General features: G+C 40.5%; 1 pseudogene; it reads right to left on the reverse strand.

The window, feature by feature from the left end:
- Positions 1–5,649: 5,649 nt before the first annotated feature.
- On the reverse strand, positions 5,650–6,123 carry LOC118846703 (annotated as a pseudogene).
- Positions 6,124–10,028: the final 3,905 nt, after the last annotated feature.

Raw genomic sequence — 10,028 nt, forward strand, 5'->3', positions numbered from 1 at the left:
GGAAACTCTCTTTACCAGTGTAGGTCAACAAATTCTTTTCAACTTTCCAATAGTTTTAGAGAGTTGCTTTGAGCACTGAGAGGTCAAACACATTGCTGGGATTATTTGTACATCTAGTAGATATCGGAGGCAGGAGTTGAGCCTTTACTCCATGATGTCTGTCAAACCCAAATGAACTAATAAAAAAATGGTGGCAGCGTGCTATAATAGATACAGATCCAGCCATGAAATCACAAACACTTGGCTTCAGGTGCTGCCTCTTGTCACTTATTGGCTGTGTGCAAGTTACTTAGCCTCTCAATGGCCCTAGGCAGCTCTTTAATAATAGCATTTTAACTCTTTAATACTTAATTACTATATTCTTTAGTAGTTTAAAGTTAAATCTATAAGCCTAGGATTCTAAGTATTAAGTTCTTACTATATGACAAAGACAAAAATGAATCAGTTCTTGCCCTCTCCTAGCATAGGTATTTGTGCCCCAGCAGATTAAGACTTATGACCTTGGCAACTTCTAGTTGTATTTTCCGCTGGTGCTATTTCTGACTGAAAATGCATAACCAGGGTTCCCTTGAACCATGACTGCTCTTAAAACATATCCCTTGAAAAATAATCCCAGTTACCATTTGCTAACTGTGCAATGTTTTCCAAGCCTGGCTCTGCTGGCTCTGCCTTTATATTTTGACTCCAAATTTAAGTATCAATCTTTGAGTGCTTTGATCCAATGGGATCTGCTCCATTCCAAGGCTCCTGGTAAAGTCTGGGCAATTATTATCTCAGCTAACTCTCAGCTTCACTCCTTTAGTTTTAAAGGACCCAGGTTGGGTCGCCTATCTTTGTTGAAATTCTGCAATATGCAATTTAAAGTTAGATTGACCTTCAAGCTGACAAAGTAAAATAAACAGTTTTATAAATGAAAATGGCTAATCTGAAATAGATCACAGCTAAGAACTTCATTTTTTATTCATTCTCTTCATACAAGGTCGATATCATACAAGTGAATATCTAATATTGTGCTTCTGAGTAGGGTGGGCTGAGGATGGCAGTTAGAGGGAATTAATGATATGACAAACTGGGGCAAACTGGACTATATTTTTCATTATCCTTTATTTCAGAGAGCAATTGTATTTAAATTAATGATTGCCTAATTTTGTTTTCAAATTAGGCATCCTACTCCATAAACCATTTACTATAAAATTTACCTTCTTTGGAAGGGTCTTTGAGGGAGAGAGGGTAGTGGTAGTGGTTGTGATGGTGGTGTCAGAAATCAGTCACTTAACCCTTTTACACTGTATGCCCTAGCTCCTCCTTCTCTCCCCAGTGATATTGACATCCTGGAGAACCCACCATTCCAGAACCCTTCTTTCCCAATTGGTACTTCCTAGGACCACCATTTTAGGAAGAACTTCAACCATATTTCATCACTTTCGAGCTGAGACTCTGTCTCCTTGCTTTTCCTCTGTAGCAGCCACATTGCCCCATGAGAATATCCTTTCTCTTACCTCCTCTCCCGGGCAGTTTCCATTTATGTGTTGGCTTCCTGCATTAGAATGTAAGTTCCTTAAGAGTTAGGATTTTCTCTTTTTGCACATATTGCATCCTCAGCACTTAGCAAAGTGCATGGTACTTAATAAATGCTCTCTCTCTGTCTCTGTCTCTGTCTCTCTGTCTCTCTTCCTCTCCCTCTCTCCCTGTCTCTACAATTTGTCTCTCCATCTCTTTCTCTTCTTCCCTCACTATCTATAATTTTTCTGTCTTTCTCTTCTTCCCTCCCTCTCTCTCCCTCTTCTCTATTTATCTTTTTCTCTTCCTCCTTCTTTCCCTCCTCTCGCCCTATTTCTCTCTCATCTATCTATTTATCTATCTCTGTTTCTCTCCCTCCCTCTCCCCCAATCTCTATAATCTATATGTCTCTTTCTCTCCCTCCCTTTCTCTTCCTCTCTCTATTTATTTTTCTCTCTTCCTCCTTCCCTTCCTCTCTTTCCTATTTCTCTCTCATCTATTTATCTATCTGTCTGTCTGCTACCTATCCATTAGATCAGACAGATGTGTGATGTTTTAATAAGATGGCAACATGTTGCTGGAGATTCTTGCCTTTCAGTATCCATATCTCTTTATTACTTTGTCATAACTTCCATTTCATTAAGAAAGAAGGAAAATTCTGTTAACAGAGTTGGCATAGTTGCCAGGCAAATATAGTGAAATAAACAAAAAAAAAACTTTTACAAAAGTCTCAGAAAATAAGTCAGAGTACTGAACATCTGTTTCACAGCTGCCTATAGAAAGGCAATGTCAAACCACAAAGTATAAGGTCAAGTCATTCATTCTCTAAATTTCAGCAGTGTTAAATGCTACCAGGGGGTCAGTGTGATAGTTGGTGGGGGAGAGAGCTGGGCCTGAAACCAGGAGAACTTGGGTATTAATCCTGGCTTTGACATGTATTAGTTATGGATCTTGGTACAATTGTTTCATTCCACTGAGCCTGAGTTATTTCATCTGTGAAATGGGAATATTGGTACTTAGAGAACATATTTTATATAGTTCTTATAAAGTTCAAATGAGATAATGTATATAAAGAATTTTGCAAACACTATAATACCTTATAAATGCCAGTTAATATTACTATTAAATGGCTAAGAGTTGGTGTGGTACAAAGGGCACTGGTCTTGAAGACAAAAGACCTGGCTTCAGGTCCAAGCTCCAATGTTTACTGATGGTATGATCATGGGCAAACCATGAGATCTAGCCAAGTCTCATTCATATGTTTTAACAATCCAGCTAGCAGCTTCTGTGGGGGCTTAAGATCCACCCACAGCCAGCACCCAGGAGGCTGCCGGCACACCGGGAAAGCACAGGTTCTTTTTATCTGCTTAAACAAGGAAAGCACAGTGAAGGGGTTGACTAGCTTTCTTTAATCCAGCATTCAGTTAGTTCAGGGGAGCATACAGACAAGCATCAACAGACAGACCAAATACAGACTACATTCAGTTAGCTCATGGGAAAAAACAGCCAGCACCCTGAACTTTAGGACATTCATTTAGTTCGGAGGAAAAACAACCAGCATCCCGAACTTCAGAATAAAATACAAATTACAAATATCAACAGACAGACCCAATACAATTCATAGTTACCAACATCTAGGTTCAGCCCGAGAACTCGGGCTGGCCAAGAGTCACACTGGCCACTCCTGCCGTTCCAACCGAAAAGAGAAAGAGGATCTTCAAGCTGTCTTCTCCCCTCTTATAGAGTTTTTGACATCATCAAGCACCACCTGAATGACCAGGGCCGATTGGTTCTTGAGTTGGCCCCTCCCCTCAGCCAGCCACATGAATCATCACACAGGAAGTTCTCTGCTCCCAGGCATGGGTCTCTGGGCTTCCTGCCCTGGAAGAGAAGCAGCAGACCCTGCACCCAGCAAGACTCAATGAGATAAACTGAGTCACTCAAAGAAAACAAAGGCCACTCTGGCCACATCATATTGCAAGGATGATGTGAGGAAAATATTGACTAAACCTTGAAATTTTACCCAAATGTGAATTTTTGTTAAGTATGATTATTAATAATAATAATAATTAGCATTTACATAAGGTTTACTTTATATGTGTGAGTAATTTAATCCTCACAATTCTGTGAAGTAGGTGCTATTATCCCTCTTTTACAGAGAAGTAAACTGAGGCTAGCAGAGATTGTCACTTGCCCAAGGTCACAGAGCTAGTAAGCATCTGAGGCAGGATTTGAACTCAGGTCTTCTTGACTCCAAGTCCAACACTCTCCATTGTACCCCCTAACTGTCTACAGTACCAGCTAACCTATGTAAAGTGCTTTATAAATCTTAAAGCACTATATAAAGCACTATGTTATTATCATCCTAGAAGTAACCTGGCTTACTGAATATGCTACTGGACTAGGAAGATTTGTATTCAGCCCCATTCTCTGAAAATTACTAGCTGTGAGATCCTTGGCAAGGCAGCCTTTATCCCCCCAACAAGTGCCTATAACCTACCTACTGGTTGGTACTACAGACAGTACATTCCTGCCCTCAAAAGGCCAAAGACATCACTGAACCTTATTGTCGGGGTTGTTTGTCCTTTGTTATCAAAGAGGACCAATGACATCAGGAGGGTGATGTCTTGACTTGCAATGAATTGGATGAACCTTAAGAGTTCCTACAATATTATTATTAGCTGTGTAGTGAAATCCCAAAGTGAGACTCTGAAATAAATCGTTAAAGCAATTGAAGAACTCCATGACAAAGGCTAATTTAGAGAGGATCTGTCAACTTGCATATCTAAATTGGCTCCTGACTTCTCAAATTGCGTACTCTGGAAACCCTGCTTCCTTTTATGTGTAGGGATCTCTTGGAACATTAGATGGCTGCTGTAGCTTTTTTTATGCCAACATTCATGTTAACTTTCAGGAGTAAAGGCAACCAGAACCCTCTGGTTGATTTAGAGGTCTCTGGAGACAACCCCAAGAGTCTCACCAACTCCTCCCTTTAACTCTCTCTTGTGGAAATCCAAATCCAGAGGATCCAGAATCCAGATGACTTAGGAATCCTATGTTATCCAGCATGAGCTGGTGAAGAGAGGGAGAAATGTGCATGTGTTGAAGAGCCAAAAATGTGGACAAGGTGATGCCTGAAACTCCACAAGGCTGAAGGGAGGGGGAGCTGACTTCTAGAGCAGTGACTTAAAAAAAAAGACAAAGGTTCTATCAGCAAGTCAAATTCTCTATCTAGCCTCTTCCCTCTATCACCATTAAGAGACTTGCCGAGATCCACAGTCTTTAAAGGGCAGACAGCATGGAAGAGCCATCATGTACAATTTAAAGTAGCAGCTAAAATTGGAATGGTCACAAGAAAGCCTGTTTCCTAGCAATTAAATTGACAAGCTGTCTATGATTACCCTGGGGAACTTGGCAGCTGAGTGATAAAAAGACTACAGAGTGCCAAAAGGTCTAACACAACTTACTAGGGGGACAAAGCCTGCATCTGCTTAATATACTGATTGGGAAAGTTGGGGAAGACACCAGCTAAATTAGCCGAGTGGAGATAGCACTGGCACCTCTTGCCTCTAACAACCTTTTGAAGCTATTGGGGTTGTCTGTGGAGCCACCCCCTCCACCTTAGAAATGACCTGTAAATATCAGCAAGCACAAAAAATTGGTGTTTCAAAACTCACTTTTCATAATACCTGACATCGCCCCTGCATGGGTCCACACTGACAGCTGATTGGCTGGAATGAGCAGAAGTTTAGAAAGGAATATAAACACCCCCTCCCCGCCTCCTTTGCCAATCTGGGAAATCATATGAGCTTGGCATATCTCTTACATATCCACGGGACTCCAATGCAGAAATTTACAGAGGTAGAGAAGCTTGGGGAGATGGTTGTGAATGGATAATTTAATGTCAAAGGAAGTAGAAAGGGCACCTAGCCCCTGGGATTTTAAGGGCAGGGGACCCTCTGAGTTGGGAGAATATGAATGTAGGCTATAGGGGAAAAACAAAGGAAATATTTCCATTTGGGGGCAGTCATTTGTGGGAAATGAGACCCCCTCACTTCAGCCTTGCTCTTGTTCATTTCATCAACTCTATTTCTTTTTCCTTTTTTTTTACTTTAAATTTTGTTTTATTTAATCCAATTTAGTAGATGATTAATGGTTTCCACCAACTTGGGGTGCAGAAACTTTGACAGGCTTTGCAATTTTTTGTTTAGGTGCTGCCTTTGTAGGAGCCTTGGCAGCAGATGCAGCTGTCTTCTTAGTTGCTTGCTTAGCCTTTTTTGCTTCCTCGGCAGCCCTGATGGCTTGTTCTTATTGGGCCTTTCGAACTTCAGGTTTCTGGTTCCTCTTGGCCATTATTTCAGCAAGAGAAGCCCCAGTGATGGCCCTCTGGAATTTAACAGTCCTGCGGGTTCTTTTCTTTTGAGTCTCTTCCCACTGTCCATTCTTGTTCTTTCTTCTGTGTAGGACAGTTCAATTGATCTGCCCAAGGTTCCGCTTTGAAATGAATGCAGACTTGCATTTTGCATTCAAAAATTGGAAAATCTTCTTGTCCGTGCGTTTGTAGCACCTTCTGTGACCCAGGTAGATCTTGTATGCTCTGAAGCTGCACAACTTGACTTTCATGGCTGCAAGCAGGACGAAGATGGCGAAGAGGAAAGAGATGCTCCATTTCTTAGAAGGCTGAACGCATAATCAACTGGAGGGAGAATGACTTGATGTAGGCCTTTTCTCCCCTGCTGGCACCTTCAGGATCAGAAGCCAGTGTCAAAACAACCCAAAGAAATAGAGCGTTGGACCTGGAGTCAGATAGACTTGGGTTTGAATCTGGTTTCTGCCACTTACCAAATGACCATTGTCAAGTCTCTTCAACTTTATGAGCCTCAGTTACTGTAAAATGGTGATAATCATATCATCAGCACCTTCCTTATAGGGGAGCTACTGGACTAGGAAGGAGATTATGTGGGTAAAGGGATTTCCAAACCTTATAGCTCCATATAAATGTCAACTGGTATGATCATATTACTTGTAATGTTATTCAGTTGTTTCAGTTGTGTCCAACTCTTTGTGACCCAATTTAGGGTTTTCAAAGCAAAATTACTGGAGTGGTTTGTCATTTCCTTCTCCAGTTCATTTTACAAATGAGGAAACTGAGGCAAACAGGACTGTGACTTGCCCAGAGTCACACAACTAGTAAGTGTGTAAGTCAGGAAGAGGAGTCTTCCTGACTCTAGACTTGGCACTCTATCTACTGTGCTACCTAGCTGTCCTTGGCCACAACACAATGATATTATAATGCTCTCTCCTTTGTCTCTGCTTAATGACATCTCCACCTTCCTTTAAGATTCAGCTCAAGCTCTGCTTTCTATAGGACATCTCTCCTGGTGCCCCCATCTGGGAAGGTCTTCCCCTCTAAAGCTAACTTCCATCTACTCCATCCATATCTTCTATACGCCTATTTATTTATTTACATTTTGTTATTTTATTTTACATTTACATTGTTATTTTATTTATGTTTTATTATTACATTTTATCTTCATCATTATCTCCATTTACATTTATTTACATTTTATCTCCAACATTAGGATGGAAGCTTCTTGAGGGCAGGGACTGTTTTTGCTTTTCCTTTGTATCCCCAGCACCTAGCATACTCCTTCCTACATAGTAAGTGCTTGATAAATGCCTGTAGATTGACTGGTAAAATGTGACTGGTGCCATATCAGACAGAGCACCAGATTTGGAGTAAGGAAGATCCAAGTTCAAATCCTATGTGAGACACTTAGGAGCTGTGTGATTCAAGGCAAGTCACTTAGCTTCTCTCATCCTCAGTTTCCTCATCTGTAAAATGGGGATAGTTAGAACACTTATCCCACAGAGGTGCTATGGCGATTCATCAAATTAAATAACACACATGTGTAGCTCTTTGCAGACCTCAAAGCATTATGCAAACATTAGCTATTATTATAATGAAGATAGAGCGCGCCATGACTTCATGGAATTGTCGGAGCATCTGAAAAACAATTATTCTAAGTAGGACAGTTGTTATTATTCCAGACCTATGATTTTGTTGGTGTTGGGGACTTCCAGTGTAGAAATTCTTTCTATTGATTTAATTCTACAACCATTTTAATAAATTTAGGGTCATAAGATCACATTTATAGACCTGAAGAGGAATTAGGGCATCTAGTCTATCACCCTCAAATGACAGATGAAGAACTGAGCCTAAGAGAGGTTGATAAGTAACTTACTAAGATTACAGAGGTACCACTTGGAGGAGGTGGGATGCTTTTCTCCCCACCGTACCACATATTTCCTTGCAAATGACAGTCTTAGAGAGTTCATTGGAGTGCATGTCCATGGCCATAAAGCTAGTCTGTGTCAGGGGCAAGCCTTGGAATTAGGTCTTCCAGACTCCAGAGCTCACCATCCATCCTCTCTATCACGTTGCCTTTCCTAAGCAGGACTTTTGTATCACAGTTTCTTTACATTTGCCCTGCCTTTGGTTTCTGAACCAAAGAATCGCCCATCTGTTGGCCCCATTGACTAGTCTTGGAGTAAATGTGTCAGTTTCACAGATTCATCAGAGATCCTGGCTCAGAAGACAGCCAAAGAAGATTCCTGACAGTGCTTCATGGTTAACAAAGATCTAGCAAACATAGAAAGTGATGATGGGGAAAAAGGTTTCTTGGCCAGAAATGGAGAGGGACATGAAAATAAACAAGCAAAAACACAAAGAAAGGCTTTAACATGTAAAATTTCTCTTAACCATATAGCCATGTTGGGATTTAGGGGTATGAGAATTTGTTGTTACCTGGTCCCATTAGAAGTTCTCTGAAGAATCTCATCCAAATTATTGAGATAAAAGAGAAACAAACCTTATATTATTTTCTCCCATAAGTCTTGGAGAGTATATATTTGAGAGACAGCATGGGGCAGTAGATAGAATGCTGGATTTGCAGCAGGAGATAGAGGCTCAGATCCTGCCTCAGATACTTATTAGCCTGGCGATTCACCTCACATCTCAAAACCTCAGTTTTCCAATCTGTAAAATAGGAGTATTTGTTAATAGTTGGGGCTAGTTACCTACTTCAAAGAATGGTGGTGAGGCTTTGGGACATCTTAAGGCTTTAGAAGCCTCAAAAATGGCAAATATGAGCCATTATTGTATACGTACATACACATATATATGTATATTTCTAAGACAGGTGCTGATGTGCCACTAGTTACGTGACTACATGAGTCCTTCCAGTGGTTCCAGTTAATGCAAGACCTCATGTATTATACCAGGTGAATTAATATATTGTGGTGATAAAGGTGATTTTCAACAGATAGCAGCACTGCATTCTTCTTCAAAAACAGAAATCTGGGATTTTTCCAACTCTTGATTATCCAGAGTAATAGGAATAGGGATTAGCCTGGTTAATTGAAACCTACAGAGAATCACGAAACCTAATTTTATAGTTTCATTCTCCTCCCTCAGCAAAACTTATACCTCTGCTGATAACGCATAGTTAAATTGCACAATTCGATTTTCATCTGTTTCACTTCTCGTACTCTAGCTAAAGTGCCATTGACTGGTTAAACAGTCAAAAAGAGACAGCAGGAGAATGAAAGAGAAGCAAAAGGCCTAGGTGCTCCCACAATGCATGAGTAAGCAAAAAGTGGTGAGATCAAACCATTTGTTTATCTTACTTTGATACATGGTCACCCCGACCCCGGCACTCAAGAAATTTTTTTTAATGACTATGATTGTTCTTCAGTTCTTTTTCAGTTGTGTCAGTCTCTTCATGACCCCATTTAGAGTTTTCTTGGCAAAGAACTAGAGTAGTCTGTCATTTCCTTCTCCAGCTCATTTTATAGACAAGGAAACTGAGCCAATCAGGGTTAAATGACTCGCCCAGGTTCATGCAGCTAGTAAGCGATGGAGGCTGAATTTGAACTCAGGAAAATGAGTCTTCCTCACTACAGGTCCAGCTCTTTATCAACTGTGCCACTTAGCTGCCCAATGATAAAGATACAGAGTCATATTTAAATGATGGTATAAAGATGTCCACACCAACGCATTCTCTTGGATTACAATCTCAGGGATGCCCAGTTACCTTCGTATCTGTCTTTTGAACAGCAAAAATATCTTACCATTGTCGATTAACTTTTTTTTTAAGTCTGCCATTAACGTTACTGGATATCGAATCTTTCAGGAGGTAGTATAATAGTAACTGTCATGTATATTTAGATGTTATTTACATGGTCTCATGAGAATTTTATTACAACCTTACAAGGTACTTACAAAAGGTATTATTTCCTCTATTTTGCAGATGAAGAAAGTAAGGTAGAGAGAGGGACTTGTTCATGGTCATATAGCTAGCGAGTGTCAGAAACAGCATGTGAACACAAATATTCCAAAATCCAAGCCCAGATTTCCAGTCTGGCAGCTAGATGGCATAGCAGATAAAGTATTGGCCTTGGAGTCAAGAAGAAGTGAGTTCAAATCCTGCCTCAGATACTTACTTAGCTGGGTGATCCTGGGCAAA

This window comes from Trichosurus vulpecula, chromosome 4 (assembly GCF_011100635.1).
Source record: "Trichosurus vulpecula isolate mTriVul1 chromosome 4, mTriVul1.pri, whole genome shotgun sequence".
Classification (NCBI taxonomy): domain Eukaryota; kingdom Metazoa; phylum Chordata; class Mammalia; order Diprotodontia; family Phalangeridae; genus Trichosurus; species Trichosurus vulpecula.